This window comes from Pteropus medius, unplaced genomic scaffold, assembly GCF_902729225.1.
Source record: "Pteropus medius unplaced genomic scaffold, Ma_sr-lr_union100, whole genome shotgun sequence".
NCBI classification, from domain to species: Eukaryota; Metazoa; Chordata; class Mammalia; order Chiroptera; family Pteropodidae; genus Pteropus; species Pteropus medius.
The window spans coordinates 6,154,510-6,178,807 of NW_024353908.1; the positions used below are offsets into that span (position 1 = coordinate 6,154,510).

Genomic DNA, 24,298 nt, shown 5'->3' on the forward strand with positions numbered 1-24,298 from the left:
CCCAGAAGTGGAATTGCTAGATCATGTCATAATTTTATGTTTAACTTTTTAAGGTACTGCCAAACATTTTACAGTGGCTACACCATTTTACATTCCTATCGGCAAGGTACAAGGGTTCTAGTTTTCCCACATTTTTACCAGCACTTGTTATTTTCCATTTTTTAAATAACAACTAACCTAATGAGTGTGAAGTGGTGTCTCATTGTGCCTTTGTCCTATACTCCTTTGGTAATGTGTTAAGAAAACATTATTCATGTCTTCTGTCTGATTGATCCATAGGACTTATGCTTTTTAGTATTTCAGCATTTTCCAAAAACGTTTTACATGGAACATAAGTCCTATAAAAGGCTCCTTTGGAGTGGAGAGGGATGGGAAAGGGAGGATCTGTGGTTAAATAAATTGAGAAGCAATGCAAACTCCAACAAAGTCAAATCAAATGCCTATTTAACTTTGGCAGATTCAGTGAGTGTGAGATGCTATCCTGAATCTCCCATTCCCTGCTTGTTCTCAGTTTCTTCGAGCATCTTACCACACCCAGAGTGATTCTGTCATTTAAAAATATACATCTTTTTATATGAGTGGCTCATAAACAAAGCCAACTCTTTCATAGAATTGCTCAAAGAAAATTTTATCTGTTGAACTTTGGAGGAAATAATGGCCATATTGATAATGACATGGAGTGGTGGGCTCTACCATGACACTTTCCTTATGGGATTTTCAGTGTTGATTCTGACCTATATGGTGTCAGTTTAAGCTGACATTAAAAACTCCTTCCCAAGTAATCTGCAAGGTTACTATATATCCTCCCCCTAAGTTAGAACAATGTATGTTTTCAAGACCCTAAGAAGTCCTACAATAAAAGAAACCAGATTAACATAGTTTAAATCAGAAGTTGGCAAACTGTTATTTTGAAGGGCTAGATAAGATAGTAAATACTTCAGGCCCTGTGTCTCTGTCATAACTATTCAACTATGCAGTTATACCTCCATAGCAACCATAAACAATCTGTAAATGAATGGACATTGGCTCTGTGCCAATAAAACTTTATTTACAGGCAGCAAGCTATATTTGACTCACAGGCAGTTTTCTGACCTCTGGTTTAGACCATTGTGAACAAGGTTTATTTAATTATGGCCCTTCCCTCCTTTAAAAAAAAAAAAAACTTAAAATCTATAATTGAGTCTTGGATTCCTGCATTCAGTTGTTAGTGGGCTTCAACTCTTCATGAGTGACATTGAAGGTTGATGACATATAGTGGATTGTCACTTTTCTAGTGCCTGGATTTTCATTGCTGGAGTGTACTCCCATAACTACTTAGTTGGTGCGTATTATGGGCTGAATCTTGTTCTCCCAAAATTCATATGTTGAAGCTGTAACCTCTAGTACCTTAGAATGTGTGACTATATATAAAGATAGGGCCTTTGAAGGGTGATTAAGTTAAAATGAGCCCGTTAGTGTGGGCCCTGATGTAATCCAACTGATGTCTTTATACAAAGAGGAAATTTGGACACAAAAAAGACACCAAGGATGTGCACACACAGAGAAAAGACTATGTAAAGAGACAGTAACAAGGCAGCCATCTGCAAGCCAAGGAGAGAGGCTTAGGAGAACTGAACCCAGCCCACAACCTTGATCTTGAACTTCCAGTGTCCAGAATTGTGAGAAAATAAATGTCTGTTGTTTAGTCCACTCAGTCTGTGGTATTTTGTTATGGCAGCCTGAGCAAACTAATACAGTGGGAAATCATAACTCACCCACCCTAACTCATTAAGAACTTGAACTTCTTTGCCCACCTCAGGTACCTAATATCACAAGTATCTTTCACAGAATTTTATGGATGAAGTTATATATGCTCTAATTGCATTAGCATATTTGGTATGTTCAAAGATCTTAAGACATATCCCTCATGCATGTTCGGAGTCATTGTAGAATATATTCTCCTAATGCTCTTAGTTCATTTTTCCTCTCTTCCTTTCTTTAGTCTCCTTCCAGATACTCTCCATTCTATTTCTATTGCTGGGCTTTAAGGTTTTCCCATTCCTTGGTTTATAGTGCTGCTCCTCACAAGCAGGAAGTCATTGTGCATGGGGCCACGGAATCAGAAAATATGACTAGCTTTGGGTAACCTAAGACAAGGTATCGCATTTCCCTGACTCAGTTTCCTCATCTTCATGATATAATAATACCTATATTATTTTCAGAGTTTCCAAAAGCATTATCAGCAATGTAAGTGATGTGCCTGGGATACTTTATGGTTTATAGTGGGCACTCAATATACAGTAACTTTCCTAGGCAATCAGGAAATATGTTTATCTCATGTTTTATCTAAAAGTCATGGAATTAAGGGGATGACTGGATGTGAGAGGTTTTCATTTTGATTTAGTGCTACCCAATTATACCATCCTCATGACTAACATTAGAATTCAGTATTCACATTTAATTCTGTTAACGTTTTAATGTTTCATTTAAAATACCTAACATAAAATGAGCCTCTTATTAACTTTAAGAGCCTACCAAACATTATTGCCTACAAGAAATTTCTGACCTACCATGCTCTCATTATAGTTGAGCTCCTTGAATATCTAGTTTCTGTTTTTTAAAAAATAGATTTGTCACATGGCATCAGTAAGGAGAGAGGGGATGAAGGTGCTTGTGAACAATCATACTGAGTTCTTTCTGCTTCCTACCGCCAGCTTTCACCTCATACCTGCATCCACATCTAGGAAGAGTTGAGGCTCCGATGGGAAGGTGCGACAGTAGAAGTTTCATTTAATCACATGGTAGAACAATGCATACCACTTCTGCTGATTCTGCCCATTTTTTGTCCAGTTTTTACACACTGCTGTATATGAAACCGTCTGGGCCCACAGTTGACAAGGGAGTTGTGCTCCTCCCAACTTAAGAAGAGCTCGTGGGACAAAGCTGTTTCCCTTTTTTTTTTTTTTAGGGAGAATCACAAATGTGTATCAATGAGTATGTTATGGAGCAGTACAGTAAATTTCATCAGTATTCATGACATGCGTTTTGTTCTCTCTACAACTGACATCTATTAAAAACGAGATTTGAGAGTGCCATCCTGGTTTCAGTCATTCTGAAACACAGATTCTGAGGTTGATATTTTATTGATTTCTCTCACTTTGACTGACTGATTTATGACTGACTGTAGCTAACTTTTAGCTCTTCAGAATATCCTCCTACAGAGACAGTAGACATATTCAATGAAATGCATTATGTAAGAAGCCAAAGCAGTACTAAATGTTTAGTTGCTAAGGAGTATAGCCTCAATTTTGTCTGTATTTTGAGATAGCTCTATTCCAAATCTCATCTAATTAGATGAATGTTTAAAACTGTGATTAAACTGTAGCCAGCCATGGGGAAATTAAAAGTGTCACTGGCTTGAGAGTTATAATTCTTTTCTATGTGCCTACAGAAATGAAGGAACTTCTCTCTTCTATGTTACAGGCTTTGATGAGAAATCCAGAAGAAAGAATGTGTGAAAGAAAAAGATGACATCTGTCATGGCGAACAAAATCCGAAGATTATTACAGTGAAAACAAAGGAAGGCAAGAGAACACTTACTAGTTAAAGGTAAGTGGACAGCTCTGCGAATGCCGAACTTTGATATATTAGAAGAGGAAAGTAGGTTTATGTATGTTTATGTGTCAATATACACATCGACTTGTCAGGTGGTGATAGGATAGGACATGATATGATCTACCATCAAAATATTTGTGTTACCAGCAATGAGAAAGAAAATTAGTAAATACAGTTAATCCTCTACTCTCAAATAAAAGCTAAATGCCCAAAAGGTGAATAATAGACTTACATTTTATAAAGGGGTTATCTCTTCAGAGAGCAAACAATGTACTAACTGTACTGTGCATAAACATATTGCTGTATTTCTATCTTATACACACATTTGTAAAATTATTTTATTTTTATTTGTAGTTAAACATTTGACCAGCTTAACTCTTGTAGATAATTGAGCAAAGCTAACGGTTGATTATTTTTATTTATGCAATGATTCCCTTCCTTAGCTTAGTCATAGTAAAAGTGTGCATTTTATCTTTAATATTGATACTTTGGGTTACTTTTTCTATTTTCCACTGCTTTTTAGAATATAATAAGGGAGAAGGAATCTAATATTTCAATGGTTACCCAAGCCTTGCAATGATGATGGAAATGCGACAGAAATCCAACTGCTGGGCCTGTAGGCAGCATTACCATATGACACCTGAAGGTGTTTCTTCATTAGCTGATCTCAGAAGCTCACATTTTATACGCAAAGGTGGCTTGAAGGGCATAACATGCTGAAGTATGAATTGTGCATATGTCAGAGACTTGTATGACATCATTTACACAATTTTTTCAAAATGCTTCCTTGAGTAAAACAAATAGTAGGATTGCAATTTCTACAAGCTAGTCCCTGATGGAGAGGAGTGTCACATAGCAGGACATAGACTCTGAAAATTCTTGTTCTATCACTTACCATTGTGTGACTGTGGTCAAAATGATTAATTTTCCTTTGCCTCAGTTTCTTCATATGTAAAATGTGGGCAATATTAGTACCTACCTCATAGGATTTTTGAATAGATGAAATGAGTTAATACATACAAGCATTTGGAAGAATGCCAAGCACTTAAAAAGTGCTCGGTAATTGTTAGTTGATTTTATTATTGATTGAAATAAAATATACTTTCAGGATGGAAATTTCAGTTGTTTGGGTTTTGGGGTAGGATGGGTGGGTAAGCCAAAAGACGTTGGTTAAGTGGAGGGTAATATTTCTAACCCTGGGCATACTTTCTCTGTCCAAGCAGCTATCACAGGAACTGATGGGCACCAGGCAGAGATATAAGAAACTTACAGGGGGGCACACTGTGTTTCTCAAACTTACTGATTTAGGTACTTTAAGAGTAGTGGGGAATATAGACTTCAATGATATGGGATCTTCTTAAATTACAACAGGCCCTCAAACAATGGCATTTTATTCAACATCTTTCCATTATAACCATGATAAGAAAAACTTTCGATTCCCAGCGGGGACACTGTCTGTGTGGAGTTTACATGTTCTCCCCAAACCCATGACTGCCTGGGTTTTCTCCGAGGACTCTAGTTTCCTCCCACATCCCAATGATGCGCACTTAGGTTAGTTGGTATGCCTTCGTTGTCCCAATCTGAGTGAGTATGGGTGAGTGGCCCTAAGATGGAGGGTCCTCCTTCTGGGTGGGTCCTGCCTTGCACCCCAAACTGCCAGAATTGGCTCCAGCCACCCACCACCCTGAACTGGAATAATCAGGTTAGAAAATCATTCTCTCACTTGTTTTTATTCATCTTTCTTAAATGTATGTATAGCTCACACTTATTTCAGTGTTAACATTAGAAGTGTTTGGGGTCTTTATTTAGACTATTTTTTATTCAGACTATTTCATGACTAGAAATATGCTGTAGGAACTTAACTCTTGTTTATATCAATTAGCTTATGGTAAAATTGGTTTCATTATAAGTCGATTTGCTTAAAGTTGTTTCCGAGAACCTATTGAGGACGTTAAGTAGAAATCAGACCATCTCAGACTATTTGGTGTAATCTATAAGACCTAACTGTAGTCATTTTCTTCAGCTTCATCCCCTTAGCTCAGTAAATATCTAAAATAGGCACATTCATATAGACAGAAAGTAGATTGGAGATGACTGGGAACTGGGATGAGTAAAGAATGGGGACTTATTGATTAATGAGTACTGTTTGGAGTGATGAAAAACTTTTGGAAATAGGTTATTATTACATAACACTGTGAGTATAATTAATGCCACTGAATAAAAAATGGTTAAAATGGCAGATTTCATGTCATATATACATTTTACCACAATTTTTAAAAAACTTTGAAGAAAAAGCCAATGAACAGATAAAAAATAAAAGCCCCAAAACATGCATGCACATCCATGTACACCATATAGTATGGAAAGATACCTTCAAATTGTTAATGGTGGTAATATCTGATAGATGGAATTAGAAATAGAGCAGGAGAGGAGAAAATTTTATCCTGTATGCTTGTGTATTTTATCCTGTATGCTTGTGTATTTTTTGCACAGTAAGCATGTATTTTAAATTTTTTGAATAGAGGTTTTTTTAAGTTAATTTGATCTGCACTAAAACTTTGGAGTTGGTATAATTTTCTAGTTTGTGCAAACAACACAATCCTGAAAGTTCCATTTGCAGTTGAACTTGCTCATGTCTAACCTCCCTGTTCAATGTTTAACCCAAAGCAAGTATTTAATTACAGTTTAAAGTACAAGATAGTTTTCCTTTAAGTACAAGATAGTTTTCCTTTTCTAGATTAAATTACATCTTGTGGAAAAACATTCTCTGAATATAGAAAGAATTCGGTCTTACCCCTCCTTCAATGAAGACTGACTCCTCTATCTAGTAATTTATTGCAAAGCAAAATGTTTCTATTTGTAGTTTTACATTCCTTTCTTTGGTAAAGTATTTAAGGCATGTTGGTTATAAAAATGAGTCTCAACATCAGAAAACCTAGAATTTTTTATGTGTAATAAGAGATTTTTTTAAAACCCTAATAAAGTTGCAGAAAGGGACCCATTTTAATGGGTCATCCATTTTATAAAAAAAGTTTAAACCCTATAATGTGATCCTAAATTTGTATAAAGTATGGAAAGATGTATACACCAGGCTATTTATGTTGGTAACCTCAGGGAGGTTACTTGATAGTACCAGACGAAAGATTATTTAGTTTTCTTTATATACCCGTGTATTGTTGAATTACTACAATTAAGAACTTTTCTTAATAGCATTATTGAGGTATGACTGACCTAAAATAAACTTCACATATTTAAATTGTGTAATTTTATAAGTTTTGATGTGTATACCCATGAAACATCACTATAATCAAGCTAATGATAGCATCTGTTATGTGGAGAAAAGAGAATCTTTGTACACTATTGGTGGGAATGTAAACTGGTGCAGCCATTATAGAAAGCAGTGTAGAGATTTCTCAAAATATGAAAAATAGAACTACCATATAACCCAGTAATCCCACTTCTGGGAATATATCCAAGGGAAACAAAAACACTTTGTTGAAGAAATATCTGCACCCTCATGTTCATAGCAGTACTATTTACAATAGCCAGAATATGTAAACAACCTAGGTGTTCGTCGATGGATGAATGGATAAAAATGTTGTGGTATATATATAATGAAATATTATTCAGCCATAAAAAATAAGAATCTTGGCATTTAGGACAACATGAATAGACTTTGAGGACATTAGGCGAAGTGAAATAAGTCAGACGAAGAAATACTATGTGATCTCACTTATATGTAGAATCTTAAAAAAAAAAAAACTTGTGGAGATCATATTTGTGGTTATCAACAGTGGTGAGGGGGTGGACTGGAAGGGGAGTTAGATCAAGGTGGTCAAAAGGCACAAACCTCCAGTTATAAGATAAAGAAGCACTCGTGTGATGTACAATAGTGAAGACGTGATGACTGCTGTATGATACATATGAAACTTGTTGAGAGAGTAAATCCTAACAGTGCTCATCACAAAGAGAAAATATTGTTTTTTCTTTTTCTTTTTTTTTTGTATCTATATGAGATGATGGGTGTTAACTAAACGTACTGCAGTAATCATTTCACGTTTGTGTAAATCAAATCATGTTATACACCTTAAACTCATACATCACTCTATATCTATTATATCTGAATAGAACTGTAAAATAATTTTTAAAAAGCAGCACATACACACAAAAAGAGATGACGAAAACCATCGTTCCCCAAAATTTTCTCCTGTTCCTTTGTAATCCCTCCCTTCTATCCTGCCCAGCCCCTCTCCTAATCCAGATAACCACTGATCTTGTTTCTATCACTGTACGTTAGTTTGCATTTCCAATTTTTTTCATATAAATGAACCATACAGTACATAATCTTCTTATCTGATTATGACAACCACTGATCTATTTTCCATCTCTATGAATATTTTGCATTTTCATACAATATGTACTCTGTTTTGCCTGACTTCTTTTCCTCAGCATAATTATTTTGAGATTCATTCATGTTGTAGTATATATGGTCTGTTATTCCTTTTTATTGTTAAGTTGTGTTCCATTATATGAATAAACCCTAGTTTGTTTATTCATTCACCTCTGATGGACATTTGAGTTCTTCCCAGTTTTTCACTATTATGAATAATGCTACTAAGTTTTTGTATGGGCATATGCTTTCAATTTTTTCACCCAGGAGTGAAATGGCTAGATCATATGGTAGGTGTATACTTAACTTTTTAAGAAATTGCCAAGCCATTTTCTAAAGTGGTTGTACCACTTTACATCCCCACCTGCACTGAATGAGAGTTCTTGTCCCTCCACATCCTTGTCAATACTTGGTATGATCAGTCTTTTTCCATTTTATCCATCCTAATAGGTATGTAGTAGTAACTCACTGTGGTTTTAACTTGAATTTTCCTAATGACCAATGATGTGGAATATCTTTTCATGTTCTTACTTGCCATCTGTGTAGCTGCTCAGTGAATTGTCTGATTCAATCTTTCATGCAGTTTTGGGGGGTGGGGGGCTGGGGGTGAGATTTGTTTGTTTTCTTCTTGAGTTTTGAGAGTTCTTTATATATTCTGGTACAAGTCCTTTATCAGATGTATACTTTGTAAATATTTTCTCCCAATCTCTAGTTTGTTTTTTCTTCTCTTCAACATTGTCTTTCAAAGAGCAGTTTTCGATATGTTTATTTTGTTTTAATTTAAATGATTACAGTGGGGCCCATTTAAAGATATTTGTCACCCCTGGGAATTTTTCATTTAAACACCTACCCCACGATATCAAGCATATTAAAATGTACATATATCCCACATTAAAAATAATTTCTAACTCTATACATTTTTAAAGACTTATCATTTTGCTTTTAAAATTATTCATCACAAGAAACTCATTTAATTTATTAAAATGTAATGCAATTTAATGAATACTATGACTTATCAAGTAATGAAGTTGACAATATGCTAACTTTTGCAGATAGTAAGTTAAATGTTTATTACCTTGGATTAGGTAGTTTTCTTCTCACATTTAGAAGCCAGTAAGTTTGTTTGCTTGTATTCTAACTCTAGAATATTTTTTTAGGTCCATGGAAAATAGGTAGCTTATAGACTTTTGGATAAAACAGTCTGGTTACAATCCATTTAAGAAAAAAATATAATAATAAATTAAAAAGAAAACACAAATATTTTAAACACCTTTGCAAGTGTTTAATAGACAGTCATTAAGTATGAGTAACAGGATTAAAACAGTTACTTAGAGTTTGACTGGCATTTAGAACACAAAACATGGAAGAATTTGATGTGTTTCTGCTGGTACCTGAATTTCCTGCTGAAGTTTGATTAAAACAAACAGACTCTTCTTAAGCTCATAAAATGATGGCTCTTATTTGAAATATTTTCTTATTTTTAAAAGTATTTTTTAATTTCAAAATTAATACCTGATTTTTGTAAAAATATTCAAACATCAAAAGTATTTTATGATATTGAAAATTATAAACTCTCATCATCCACTCAAAGTTAACTGTTAAACAGTTTCTTTAAAATAAATAGAAAGGCAACAAATACTTGATTTTTTTCCTTCAAAGCAAGGAATGATTTTGTAATCACAGATGCATATGAATTTAGGAGAATCTAAATGTTAAAAGTGCTAGGAATTAAAATAAGTGTTCTTCCTATGGAAATCTGCTTGAAAACCATTAAAAAATGTTAAATGTTCAGCATCACTAATCATTAGGGAAATGCATATCAAAACCACAATGAGATACTACTTCACATCCATTAGAATGGCTGTACACACAATACACACACACACACACACACACACACACACACAGAGAGAGAGAGAGAGAGAGAGTTTGGTGAGGCTGTGGAGAAATTGGAATCCCATACACTAGTGGTGGGAATTTAAAATGGTACAGCTGCTATGGAAAAGCAGTATGGGAATTCTTAAAAAAAAAATTAAACATAGACTCACCATATGATTCAGCAATTTTACCTCTGGGTCTATACCTAAATGAATTGTAAGTAGAGATTTGAACAGATATTTGTACACCAATACTCATAGCAGCTTTTTTCATAATGGTCAAAGGTAGAAACAGCTCAAGTGTCTATCAAGGAATGAATGGATAAACAAAATGTGGTATAAACATACCATATTATTCAACATGAAATATTATTATTCAACCTTAAAAAGGAATGAAATTCTGACACGTGGTACAATATGGAAGAATTTTGAAGATGTTATGCTAAATGAGATAAGCCAGACACAATAGGACAAATATTGTACAATTACACTTAAATGAGGTACCTAGAGTAGTCAGATTCATAGACAGAAAGTAGAATGGTGGTTGCCAGGGGCTGGAAGGGAAAATGGGGAGTTTCTGTTTAGTAATACAGAGTTTCATTTTGGGAATATGAAAATGTCTGGAAATGGATGGTGATAATGATTACCCAGCAATGTAAATGTACTTAATGACAGAACTGTACACTGAAAATAGTTAAAATGGTACATTTTATCTTACATATATTTTACTGATATTAAAAAATATATATTAAGAAAGGAAAAACTCCTGTGTTTCCAAATACAAAGGGTTAATAGCTTAAAATATCACCCTAATACATTTTATTGTAGTTGGCCAAAATTTCTTAATAATCTCATGACCTAAAACAAAAGTACAATGTTTTTAAAAGGAAAAAAAATTATTCTCCTTTTAAATGATGTTTCATACTTCTGACTTCAGTAGTGCAGATTCAGAAGCATCAAATTACTAACTAAGTGCCAGGCACTCTTTTAATACTTTACATATATTAACTAATTTAATCCTCAACAGAACTAGGCAATACTGTTATTTCCATTTCACAGATGAGGACATCACAAACAGAGAGGTTATGTAATACAGCCAATGTCACACAGCTAGTGAGAGGCAGAGCTTGTCACCAAACACTGGAAACATGACTCTGGATTCCACAGCTCTCTGAGCTACTATGTTTTACCACCTCTGAAGAGCTTTAGTATCAGGGGCGCTGTCTATAAACTGTGCAAACATTTCTTGAATTTCTGCTGGATAGTTATAACTGAAAATCTTAAGTGTATTGCAGTATTATTAACTTTTCTTCAGAAGAAGCCTGTGACCTGAAATATGTAAATGATTTATCTCAAGCTGGAAATTATTCTTTAACACTTACCTGGCTTTTTCATAATGCCAATCATGAAGATGATACAAGAAAATGCTATTACATAAAAATACAAGTTTTTGAGATTTTTATCAGGGGAAATATCTGGTAAGGAAATCTCTATATTGGAAAAAGAAAGCATGACCTTATAGTCTTTCCTTCCTCCTCAGATTTATGTCTCCCAAAGTGTTAGATTAATTAAAAAAAAAGACTTCATGTCAATGTTCAAATAAATATAGGAAATAATGAATTAAAAGGAGTAATTTCTTTACTGCAGAATGTCTTAGGGACTTAACATACTAATAAATACCACGAATTGCCAAGAAAGAAATTATAATATGTATAATATACTAAATAATATATGAATATATGTTATATAATATAAAATTGTTTCCTGGAGTTATTTTACCACAGAGTACTTCTTTGGAAATCGTGAAGGGTTGGTGCTTCCTGTGACACATTTGGAAGCTTACACAGTTCTAGGGATTTTCCAAACCTACCACCAGGGAGCAGTAGTTCTCTCTCTCTCTCTCTCTCTCCTCTTTACTTCTTCTATCTTCTCTATTCTCTTCCACTCTCTCACTCTCTTCTCCCTCCCTCTCTCTCTCTTTCTCCCCCTCTCTCATATTCTGACTTAAATATTGACCAAAATTTGCTTCATTTCAACACACCTAAAACAGGCTAACATTTTCAAGCAAATTTTGCTAAAAACTTTCAAGGAATGAAGAAAGAAATAAAAAAAATAAGTAGCCCTATAGACACATTTCCAAAATCTGTGAGTCTGAGCCAAAGAAATAGCAAATCTGCCAAGCTCTCCTAGGCCAGTATGGAATACACGTTTATTCTCAGCCATATTGCTTGGCTTTTTTCTCTCCTGTTTCTCAGCCAAGTGGTCTTTCTGCCATTTTGACCCCCAGGAGCGTCTATGGGCTTATCTCATCACAACTGGCAGTAAATCTCAAACATCCCTATGTTTTCACAGCTCAGATTCTTTTCCAATTTAAATTTCGCAAGTCTGCACTGTGATCTTTCCTCTCCGTCCTGGTTGGCGGCTCTGAGGTACCTCTGTGGTGATGAACAGATATTGCAGTCCCATGAATGTTCTAGTCTTGATTAAATATGCAGTAAATGTGCCACCATCACCTCCCATGCCAGGGCAGACATTATTAAATGGCACAACCTGCTTTCTTTGTAGAACTCAGAATCGGTCTCATAATTCTTCCTGACAGAGCTCTAAGCAAGCATTATCGATTGATTGCTGTTAATGTGAGTGGAAAAATTGTCTCATCTAAGCCTAGCATATAAATTCCACCCACCTCTGTAACTTTAAGTGGTGACTCTCTCCCTAATCCTCTTTCCAAAACTCTCTCTCTCACACACACACACACTTTAAAAAGTGTATTTTAGATCAACAGTAATGAAAGTCTCCATTCCAGCCCTTCCTGTCCTTAACCTTATCTAAAGCACACTGTACAGTGTTGCACCTACTTGGAAGGGGCGGGTTGTTACATCCCAGCACGTGCCAGAAGCTCCAAACTTGGCCCATTCTGTTGTTTAACTTCTGATTGCTGTTAATATCATGTGGCATTTGCCCCATTTAAATTAGCATGTCCTTGAAGTTTCCTTTGTATGAAATACTCAGGAAACAACCTGCGCTCTTTGTCAAACTTTAGCAAAAGCTGTATCAAGTATAAAAAAGGCCCAATCTGTATAGTAGACTTTGAAGCTAATTATTATCTGACAGGTGATTTTTTTCCCCTTAATGCTGAAAGTTTGTTTTAATAAACTTAATATTTATGTTAATTATAATATTGTATTTAATTTACATTAATATATCATATGATTAATAATTAATTTAATAAAGAGGGCAGTATAGCGTAGTCATTAAGTGTAATCTCTGGAGTTAGATGGGTTCAACTCCTTGCTTCACCACTTACTTCCTTTGGAGCCTTTGGTGAGTGACGACTTAACTTCTCCAAACCTTCTGAAAAATAAAGATATAATAATACCAATCTCATGACTCACTTACAAAATAAATGTTATCGTACGTCTACTTTGTACGAAGTATTTGATTCACCGAGCACCGAAATGATGCTATCATTATTTCTCTTTCCAAGTACTCTTTTGTTTCAACTAAAGTCATCAAGAAAAGTGGGTGCAAAAGAAGGCCATGCATGTTCCTGAATTCCACATCAGTCAGAGATGAGATTCAGGTGGCAGGCTAGCAGAGTCAATATTTAAATTTTTAAATTGTGCATTGGAAGTGAACTTTCCCCAGGGGCCAAGGGAGTGTGCTGTGTGAACAGAATACCTACTTCCGAAGCCAGTTTCAGTGACAGTGTGGCTCCTCGCCCCAGAAAGGAGGGATCTGAAAACAATGAGCAGCAAGTTCAACTTTGCTGTTCATCTCTAGCTTCTGTTTCCTCTTAAATGTAACTCCATCCATTTTTGTGTCGCAGCAGAACTGATTGACATTTATAAAATGTCCTCTCTGACCATTACACTTTGGAAATGAAAAAGATGTGCTTGAGGAATTTATAGTATGAGAGGGTAATTGTTAAGAAAGCTTTATGGAAATACTATAAATGAGAAATTAACTACCGAAGAGAGAGAATAACACTATGAAAAACTGTGAAAGACAAGGAAATCTTTTAAAGCAGCTAGGTCTCCCATCTTCTTATGGGCCTAAGGCACAGCCCAGTCACAATGATAGGGAGAGGGATTGGGGCAAAAGGTCGGTAAAGACAGAGGACCAGAGGTATGTACAAATAAAGGCTGTTGTACTCCAAGTCCTGACTACCAATAGGTAAAGTCAATATCAGCAGCATCTATGATTTTTTTATATTGCTTCTGTTTAAATTTGTGATTTAGAATCTTACATTCATTCTTTTAGCCTTGCCTCTTGAAATTATCTTCAGAAATTAACCTAGTCTATTAACCTAAGTAAATTTCAAATTAATCTTCCATTTTCAAAAAAGCTTTTATTTCAACTGTGAATTTCCATGTGAGGATTTAAGAGAGTCAACATGTCTTACATGAATTCATTTACTTTATTAAAATAACTTAGCTTCTGACAACTTGATAAGAGAAAACATATTTCTATTCACTTAATATTTACTTTTGACTATCAGTGAAGTCAAGGATTTTTTCATATATTTATTGGCCATTTGTATTTCTTATTACCTACTCCCATTCTTTTTCTCTTGATTTGTTTATTACATTAATAAATTAAGAGAGAAATAATTGATTTAGAGGTGACAACCCAAAGTATAAGCAATGTGTCTTAATAATACGGTCTTGATCGCAAAGTGATTCTGAATAATTGGAGAATGTCAATATTCAGCTTCTACTTAATCTTTATAGTAGCTGGTGTTGTGTCTGGATGGCTCAGTCCCTCTTGGAAGTACAGCTGGCTGGTTCCTCTTTCTGAGGGATGATGGCCTCTGTCAGCCCTGTGGTGGGTTGCAAATGTCTGGGAGAGCAGGCATCTTTGCAGGCAGGTGGTGCTGTTTAACAGTCCTTAGAGAAGGCAGCAGCAGCGTTGAGCTGTGAAGGAGCACAGCTCAACTTCTACCATCAGTTTTAAGAAAAGCAGATGCATAATTCCTCCATCAGTATGGCAGGGACTGAATTTTATTCATTTCTATATCTTGCATTTTGAGCAATTATTGGTTGGGATGATGGTAGAATAAGTTACAGGTGATTCAGTTTGCCAAAATATGATTTCTCTTAGCACCATCCTCTGAGAAAGGGGAGACCTTCAGTAAATTGAATCCCTTCTTTAAAGTTTTTTTAAAACTTTTTTAAAAAGTTTTAAAATTAAAGGTATATTAAATTATATTTAAATAGTTACTAAAACATTTATGATCTCAAAATTTGTCATATAATAGCAAAGGTGTTCATTTAGTAATGCAATAAATAACAAGATCTAGCATACCATAATTCCAAAGTTGTCAGGAGTGGAAACAATATTTTGCAATATTGACAACAACTATAATGTGATATAAGAGTATCTGTGATTTCTATTGGAGACCAAGTGACCCGTACTGATACTATCTGTAGTTGTTACTTACGTTCATAACTGAAGCAATGTTAAATTTGAATTAGAAGTTAGTGAAAATTTTTTAATATATAATTTTTATACTAATTTAAGTTTTATTATTGAATTCTGTGCAAAGATCGCTTGGGGTTCATGGATCCCTGACTAAAATCCTTGGTCTCTGAACTGGGGTGGGGTCAGGGGTTGACTATAGAGGGGCATGGAGGAATGTTTTGAGGTGATGGAACTGTTCATTCTTGATTGTTATGGTGGTTAAATGACTACATATGTTTGTCAAAAATGGGAAATTGCATGGTATGTAAATTAGAACTGAAAGAAAAAGAGAAAGGAAAGGAGGGAAGGAGAGAGAGAAAGATGATTTAAATAATGCTGCTAATGGATGAATTGAATATTGCTACTACTAGAAGCAGCCACTGTAAAAATCCCTTTTGTATTGGAGCTGGGTTTCCTCTACAATTATCCAGTACTTTATTGAGAGTCAGTGTAGCAATAGCGGTAAAGGGAAAAGACTCTGGAATAAGACTTCCTGAGCTTACATGCTGGTTCTGCCAGTTATTTACTGTGTGACCCAGGGCAAGTTACATGACAACTCTTTGTCCCAGTTTCATCATCTATAAAATGAAGATGATAATAACTGTACCTATTTCATAAGGTTATTTGAGGATTAAATAGGTTAGTATACTTAAAGTGCTTAGAATAGTGCCTGGCATATAGTAAGCACTAGAATGTCATCTGATATTTAGAATGCTTGGAGAAGAGGCCACAGTCATGATGAAGAGCTCAGTCAATGCCAGTGATTGCATTGGTAATCACAGAAAGATTGTATTTGGTCAGAATTAGTCATCAACAACAAAAAAGTGAATGTATATGTATCCTTAAGACACCAACATACTTTTTAATATTCTTCTAAATGCATTTGAAACATCTTTTTATTTTTTTGGTTCTGCCTGAACCTCAGCCCTCAGTTGTCTCAGCTTTCAACATTCTCTTCCGTCTCCAAGTAACTCCCCTGCTGGACCACCTCACATGATACATTTCCAAAGGGCCATGCCAGTGCATTTTATGCAACATTGCAAATGAAAATCACATCCAAGGACATAATAAAGGTGCCGGGTCTCCCATAAAATTCTGGTTGACTCGCGCAATGAATATTTAGGTTTTGGTTATTTATTATGAATGATATTTAGTAGCATTCAGATAGTCTACAAAACTGTGTTGAATATTTACATTGTGATGAAATGTTCACCAGCCAAGTTTTCAACAGAGTACTGCAGAGATTTTAGGCCTGGGGTGTTTTCAGAAGTTGGAGTACGATCTTTGAGGTTGCAAATTACCTACAAGTAAAGAATATTGAAAATAGCTTTCTACATCATAAACCAGGCAACAGCCCATTTATCCGGAGAACCAAAAAGCAGGGAATCGTGGAAACTTAAAATCATGAGATAATCCAAAAACTTCATTTAAAATAGTTTGTCTTCCTCAGTAAACTGTAAATGCAACTTATAAGGTAGAGGAAAGGAAACGTACAGGATATCACAGTGACTTGTTTTTTTAATATCAGTAAAAATATATATAGTCAATTCTTGTTATTTACAGTACGTATGTTCTATAAAGTCACCAGAAACACTAACTTAGCAAATACTGAACTATCGCTCCCAGGGTAAATACAGGGTTAGGTTTCTGTGACTCTCTCGTCACAAAATGCTCATCAGCCAATCAATTCATAAGTTGGTTTTATGTATGTTTCTGTTTAAAGACACTTCATTTACTATATGTTGTAGATTCATTAACATTGAACTCACAACCAACAGCACTATAACTCATGTCTGAATAAAATTTACCTAACACAATATTTTCTCCTTAAGGCACATCACGCAGCTTCCTTATGCTGGGGAACAGTAATCAGCATTTCAGCACTAGGCTTGGGAGTCATTTTAAACAGCAAAGTCACCAACAAAAACACAAAAATGTAAAAAATATTATGCTAAAAAGGCCATGAAAAGATACTTATTTATAGTATGTGAGCTGAAGATAGAGTGTTTCCTTGTTTGACCTTAGCTAGGGCCTTGTTCAAAGGGTGACTCAAATTTTTATTCCCACTGCACATATCTGAATATGACTTCAAAATCACTACAAGTATCGATTTTGGGGTTACACTAAATTTTAGCAAGTAGACAGATTTGCAAATATGGACTATGTGAATACTGAGGATCAACTCTATAGATAAGGCAGTTACACAAAACAACCTCTGTGTTATACTACCCTGCTCCTGAGCAGCATTAGCTAAGTATGGAACTTACACTGAATAAATGCTGGTGAATCGTATGCATGTGCCAGAGCTTGACTCTCCCTCAGGCCACCAGTCTTTCCATCAGGGGTCAGCAAACTCCAGCCTGTGGATTAAATCCCTCATACTGCCTGTTCTGGTACAGTCTCAAGCTAAGAAAGGTTTAAATGAATAGGGGGAAAATTCAATGAAGAATATTTTATGACACTTAAAAATTTCTTGAAATTTAAATGTTGGTATTCGTGGGTAAAGTTTTATTGGAATGCAGCCATGCTCATTTGTTTACATATTGTCAATGACTGCATTCATGAAATAAGGCAGAGATCAGTAGTTGCCACAGAGACATATAGCCCACAAGTCCAGAAATATTTATTATCTCATTCTTTGTAGAAGAATTTGATGACCCCTGATTTAAAACATTGCTGGTTGTCACACTGGAAGATCTTGCACAGGCCATTAAAAGCTCTGTATGGAAGTGAAACTTCATCTGGCTGGGGAGGGGTGCGTGCTAGGTAACATAAAATAGGGCTTCTTCCTTCCCCACTCCCACCTTCTCTTTTTAGTACAAGTTTAAATTTCAAATCCCTGTGAATTAAATAACTCAAGAATTTACTTTGCTCTCAGACAAAGAAAAAGCTAAAGAAGTTCAACATCACCAAAGCAGTATTACAAGAAATGTTAAAGGGACTTTGAGCAGAAGAAGAAGGAAAAAAAAAAAACATCAAAAATATGAATAATAAGTGGCAATAACTACATATTTATCAACAATTACTTTAAATGTAAATGGATTAAATGTTCCAGAAAAAGACATAGGGTAGTTGCATGGATTTAAAAAAAAAAACAAGACCCTTACATATGCTGCTCCTCAAGAGACTCACTTCAGATCAAAAGACATGCACAGATTGAAAGTAAAGGTATGGAAAAAGATATTTTATGAAAATGGAAACGAAAAAAAAGTCTGGGATAGCAACACTTGCACCAGACAAAATAGACTTGAAAGCAAAGGCCATAGCAAGAGACAAAACCCCAGTAATTCCACTTCTGGGCATTTATCCAAAGAAATCTAGAACACTAATTTGAAAAGACATATGCATCCATATATTCATTGTGGCATTGTTTACAGTGGCCAAGATATGGAAGCAATCTAAGTGTCCATCAATAGATGAATAGATAAAGAAGTGATACATATATGCAATGGAATACTACTCAGCCATAAAAAAAGAATGAAATCTTACTATTTGCCACAACACGGATGGACCTGCAAGGCATTATGCTAAGTGAAATAAGTTAGAGAAATACAAATACCATATGATCTCACCTTATGTGTGGCCTCTAAAGAACAAAATAAACAAAGAAAACAGAAACAGACATAGATGCAGGGAACAAGCTAATGGTTGCCAGAGGGTTGGAGGGTTTTGGGATGAAAAAGGTAGAGGGATTAAGAAGTACACATTGCTAGTTGCAAAATAGTCATGGAGAGGTAAAGTATAGCATTAGGAATATAGTCAATAATATTGTAATAACTATGTATGGTGTCATATGGTTATTAAACTTATTGGGGTGATCATTTTATACGTTATATAAATAAATGTCTAATCACTATGTTGTACACCTGAAACTATACAATAATTTATATAAAATATTGTATGGCAACTGTAATTGAAAATAAAAGAAAATAAATAAGGAAAGTAAAAACACAATCTTCAAAGCAGCACTAATCTGGCACCAAGAAAAAATGATGTCAAACTTCCTTTCTCACTCATTTTCTCTTCAGAGTTGAGATGACAAAATAAATTTAAATTTTAAACTAAGTCACTTCACTAGTCTTAGACAATGTTCAGAGCAACAAGGGGCTGGTTTCCCATTAGTAAATATTGTGGATTGGGAGAGGAAGAAGCAGAGAAAACCAGAAGGAAATTATATTTCTTCTAGCACTTCCTTCTTTCCTAAGATAACTTTGCTGTTCCATGACCTCCTGGACTGAATGAAGTTCCACCAACTTTTAATAAATTCATAAGGCAGAAGACCTTTCTACTATGTTCCCCCAAATAATAAATAACCATAATAATTATTATTATTTTAAAACAATAAAGCGATTTTAAAATTTTTTTTAAAAAAAGAATTTACTTTGAATGTTGAAGCAGGTTAGAAAGTATCAGCAGGTTTCTCTTAACAAATTTGTTGAAACCAATTTAAATGAAACCGTAGGGAACTCATCAGGGTGAAGAAAAAATGATGGCACCAACCTTTTTGTGTCGGAGTTAAGCAATGAAATTCCAGTAACTATGTTTCTTACCAATTGAGAAAGTAAAGCCCATTTTATTTTGTCTTTATTTTGAGTTTTAATAGTTAGACGTTATCTTAGAGATCACTTAGATCAAGATTTTCCAAGAGAGTTGTCTGTGGAGTTGGGCATGTTCCACATCTGCCTTATCCAGTATGGTAGCCACTAATACATGTGGCTGCTGAGCATCTGAAATGTGTCTGGGGTGACTGAGGAACTGAATTTTTAATTTTTGTTTAGGTATAATTATTTTAAGTTGAAATAGCCACATGTAGCTTGTGGCTAATTTATAGACCAGGACATGGCTAGCATCAAGATTACAAAACACCTGCTATCTTGTTAGCTTGCCTTGCACAGTGTTTTAAGGAGTTTGGATTTGTTGCCAACATTTAAAAATTAGGAGATTTGACATGAAGGTCCAAATTCTGGCTTCTTGTGGAAAATGGGAACATTTGGAGACACTGGGAATGCCCTTTCTAGACAAGACCTGTTATCTGTAGTCCTCACTGCTTCCTGCTGTCTTAACTCAGCCTGCTGCAGTATTTTCATTACCTGGTTGGTCTCTGTTGGCATTTGAATGTGCACTCTCGAATCGAATTCAACTCCATACTTTTCATATAGGAAATTAAAGCCTGGAGACGTTAAGTACCTTACCCAAAGTCATCCAGTAAATAATACTTGGGCTCACTAGAATCCCCTGACCCATATTCTTTATCCCAGGGCCCTGATTGAAATCTCTGGGTATTGGGGGTGGAGTACCTGGGTGTGTCTGAGCTGTGATCACAAACCTCATCCTCCCTACTTCCAGGCCGGGAATAGGTTGGACATTGGGAGGATGAGGTCTCCTGCTTCCCTCCCATCTGGGCTGACTCAGTGAGAGCCACAATGGGCAGTGAGGGCGTGGGAGGGAGAGCAACCTGAACTTTCCCTGGCCATTTCCCTCTCTGACTTCCTCTCTTGTGTTTACCTCTGACATCTCCCATGTTTCCAGTGTCACTGCATCTGAAAACCCATTGTGGCCTGCTTACCCACCCTGGTATCTCTGCTTCGTGCAGTTCTTCTGCTCACTGGGGGCCCACCTTTATTTTTCCAACTAAAATAGTTCAGACTTACTTCTGAAGCCTAATCGGTTAAATCTGAGGCCAAAATACCTACCTAAATGCACAGAGAAATAGTCTTTTACAGTATGAGAGTTAAATTTTATTAGGCATTTCTCCATTCTCTTTTCCTGTTCAGGTCAAGGCTAATTCAGAAAGAGGAATTTTAGCTTAGTGACTATGGGGACACACTCTCCTGGATTTGAGTCATTGCTCTACCAGATGTCAGGTCAGTGACCTCAGGGAAAATTTCTTAACCTCCTAAGCCTGAATTTCCTCAGATGTCAAAGTACCTACTTCATAGGGCTGTGAGTGAGGAATACATCTGATAATGAATGAATGTAAGATTAAAGACCTGGCATCTGTGACCTAACTATTGCCCTATAGATAGAAAGGAGGTAGCATTCATTTTTACCATGTTCTTTTTGGGCCATCTTATAGGTTTCTGCTAGAGAGGGGTCTGCTAGTTTCATTAGGCTCCACAACTTCTGAGGTCCTTCTTTGGGGTTCCCTTGTTTGTGAACTCTAGCGGATCTACCACCTGACTCTTCACTTAAAAGGGCCTCTTCTCTCCTCTTCCCAAGTGTGGATCTGGCATCATGCACTTTTACCACACTGCATGTTGGGAAATGGGCATCCGTGATTTGTGACTGCCCAGCATCCAATCCTCCTTCTTCTGATAAGAGAACCCCAACTTTCCTTTGGCTTAGGCGAGGCAACTCCACCAGCCTTGTCTGGTGTCACGGTTGGACGTGTGACTCAGGTCTGGCCAATCAGAGCCAGTGAAGAATAACCAAAGGACTCTTGTTGGAATCATTGAGAAAGAGAATCTCTCTTTCCACAGGGGTTGCTAAACTAGCTGGATGTGAGCTTAGATCTGCTGGAGGCCACCTCTGTCTCCACTGGAAGTGAGAATGAGATCAACAGTAAGTAAAGAGAGCTGAGAGACAGAGAGACAGTCCAGAACATCAGTGCCAGAAGCCAGATACCCCTGGACTTTCAGTTATGTGAGCCAGTAATCCCCCCACATTTACCTTTACTGGACTTATTTATTCATGTATGCTTTGGCCAGTTTGAATTGAATTTCTATCCCTATAACTGAAAGACTTCTGCTAAAACGCTCCCCTTACCATATCTACATTTCCTTCAAATCTATCTCCCAATATGTTTCTTAGTTAACATAAATCCAGTGCTGGCTCTAAACCATTTCATGTATGCAACACACATTTTCTTCCTCGTGTACTTTGCTATCTGTGCATCTGGTGCAGTTGCCTCTTTTCATATGGACTATCTGGGATTGTCTGTTCTTTACCTTAGATCTGAAAATAAACATTTTGCAACCCAGTGTATTAGTTTTCTATTGCTGCATAACGAACTATCACAAAGTCAGTGTCATAACCAAAATGTATTATCTCACAGTTTCTGTGGATCAGGGGTCTGGCCACAGGTTAACTGGGTCTCCTGCTCAGAGTCTCACCAGCTTGAAATCAAGGTGTTGGCTCAGGCTGTGATCTTGTCTAAAACTCACGATCCTCTTCCAAGATCACTGACTGTTGGCAGAAGACAATTTAATTAGTCAAATTTCAGTGGATTTCAGTCTAACCTATACAATAATATTTCTCCCAGCAAGAGCAAGATTGGAGCACATGCTGTGCATCTTTTGGAATGCTCGTTTAGAAACGCGTTACTCAGAACCACTGGCTAAACGGTGTCAGTTATTAAGGACAAATCACAAATTTCACTTCAAGCTTCTTGGTGCTACCTGGTAGTCAAAGAAAAAAAATGGTCTTGGTCCCCAATATAAAACTTGTTATATTTAATCTTTCTAATTGGGAGGGCAGGGTACTTTATTCAGTAGGGGAGTCTAGTTTTTGGGTAAGTGATTAATCTACATGCACAGCTATCTTTTATCTGATCCTTAATATGTCAACCAGTTGTTTTGAGGAGTCCTTCATTCAACAAACATTCCTTGAGTGCCTACAAAATTTGCCATGAGGGATGGCAGTATACTAGAAACCAAAAACATATAACATTTCCTGCTCTCAAAAAACCCGCAACCCTGTGAAAAAGACAAAAATTAAATAGCTTCATAAATAATGTATAACTGCAAACTGAGATAAGTCTGAAGAAAATAAACATGTTTTGAGGAGGTTATTTAGCAAAAGAAACTTGCCAATGCTGGGAAAATTATGCACAGCTATTTCCTGGATGTGACTTTTATCTAAGAGTTGAAATTGAGAAGGACTCTACCTAGAGAAAGAGGAAGAGGCCAAAGGTTCCATGTGGAGGCAACAACATGTGTAATGGCCGTATGACCAAATTGTATGGTGCATTCAAGGACTGAGAGGGAAGTGGAGGAGCGGAATAAGGTGAGACTGGAGAGGTGGGCAGGGCCTGATCATAGACACAGAAGACTCATGAAAGAAGGTCAAGCACATACGGTTAAAATGAAAACAACTCAAAGTGTAAATCTTCTCCCCATACACCATATTATGTGACTCTGCTTCCCTTTGGAGGTGGGTGCCCAGCCTTGAGAAGCCATTATGGCTATATCCGAGTGATTCATTTATATTGTTGCCTGTTCACAAAATACACGTGTCTAATATTTTTTTCTTCTAATCGGGCTGTAGTCAGTGTGGATCTTAGCCTCAGTAGAAGCCAGCATTAGAGAGGTTCCTATGGGTGTTCCTGAAGGACAACACAACTATCTGCTACCTGGGCACCCCATCTGCCTCAGGGAACACCCAAGATGGTGTTGAAATGCACTCCCTTGAAATGTGCTGCATATCAAACCCAATTTAATGGCAGTGTTAACCTACAGCAAGAAACAATGTCTATTGATTCAACCCTGTTGGAGACCTAAGATTACCTGACTTTTTTTGCCCGTAGACCACTAGACTTTCATTGAAGGAACACCTTCTAATTAAAAGGAAGCATTATTTTCCTTTGCTGAAAGGAAAAACTATTTGTTTTCTAGAATGTTTAGTTCCTAGCCACATGATAGGAATTCGCTAGAGGGGGAGGTATACTTTCAGTGCAGCACTGATTTGTGCTACTCATCTGCTTTCTGGACAATCCTATCCTAGTGTGTCTTTCTCAATTGTTAAAGCAGCACCATAGTTCCTCCTGACTGAGGTCTTTTGGGGAGAATATTATGTATTTATAGAAGATCTCATTGTTCTATTCAGATATGCATTTATTACTTGTAACCAACTTTCTCCATTGGTGGCCTTCTCTCTATATGAATTAAAAATCTCTCTGTGATCATTTACAGTCTCTCTCTGGATGATATGAGAAACAACTGAAACTATTCCATATGTATACCTCTCCCCCAGGCTA

General features: G+C 36.2%; 1 protein-coding gene across 4 annotated transcripts in view; it reads left to right on the forward strand.

Annotated features, from left to right (window-relative positions):
• Nucleotides 1–24,298, forward strand: part of FRMD4B (FERM domain containing 4B) — a 309,226-nt gene that overhangs the window by 102,614 nt on the left and 182,314 nt on the right. For all 4 annotated transcript variants that reach the window (XM_039851669.1, XM_039851670.1, XM_039851672.1 and 1 more), the window contains exon 2: nucleotides 3,463–3,588. The gene's annotated coding sequence lies outside the window, so the exon portion shown is untranslated. The remainder of the gene's footprint in view (nucleotides 1–3,462; nucleotides 3,589–24,298) is intronic.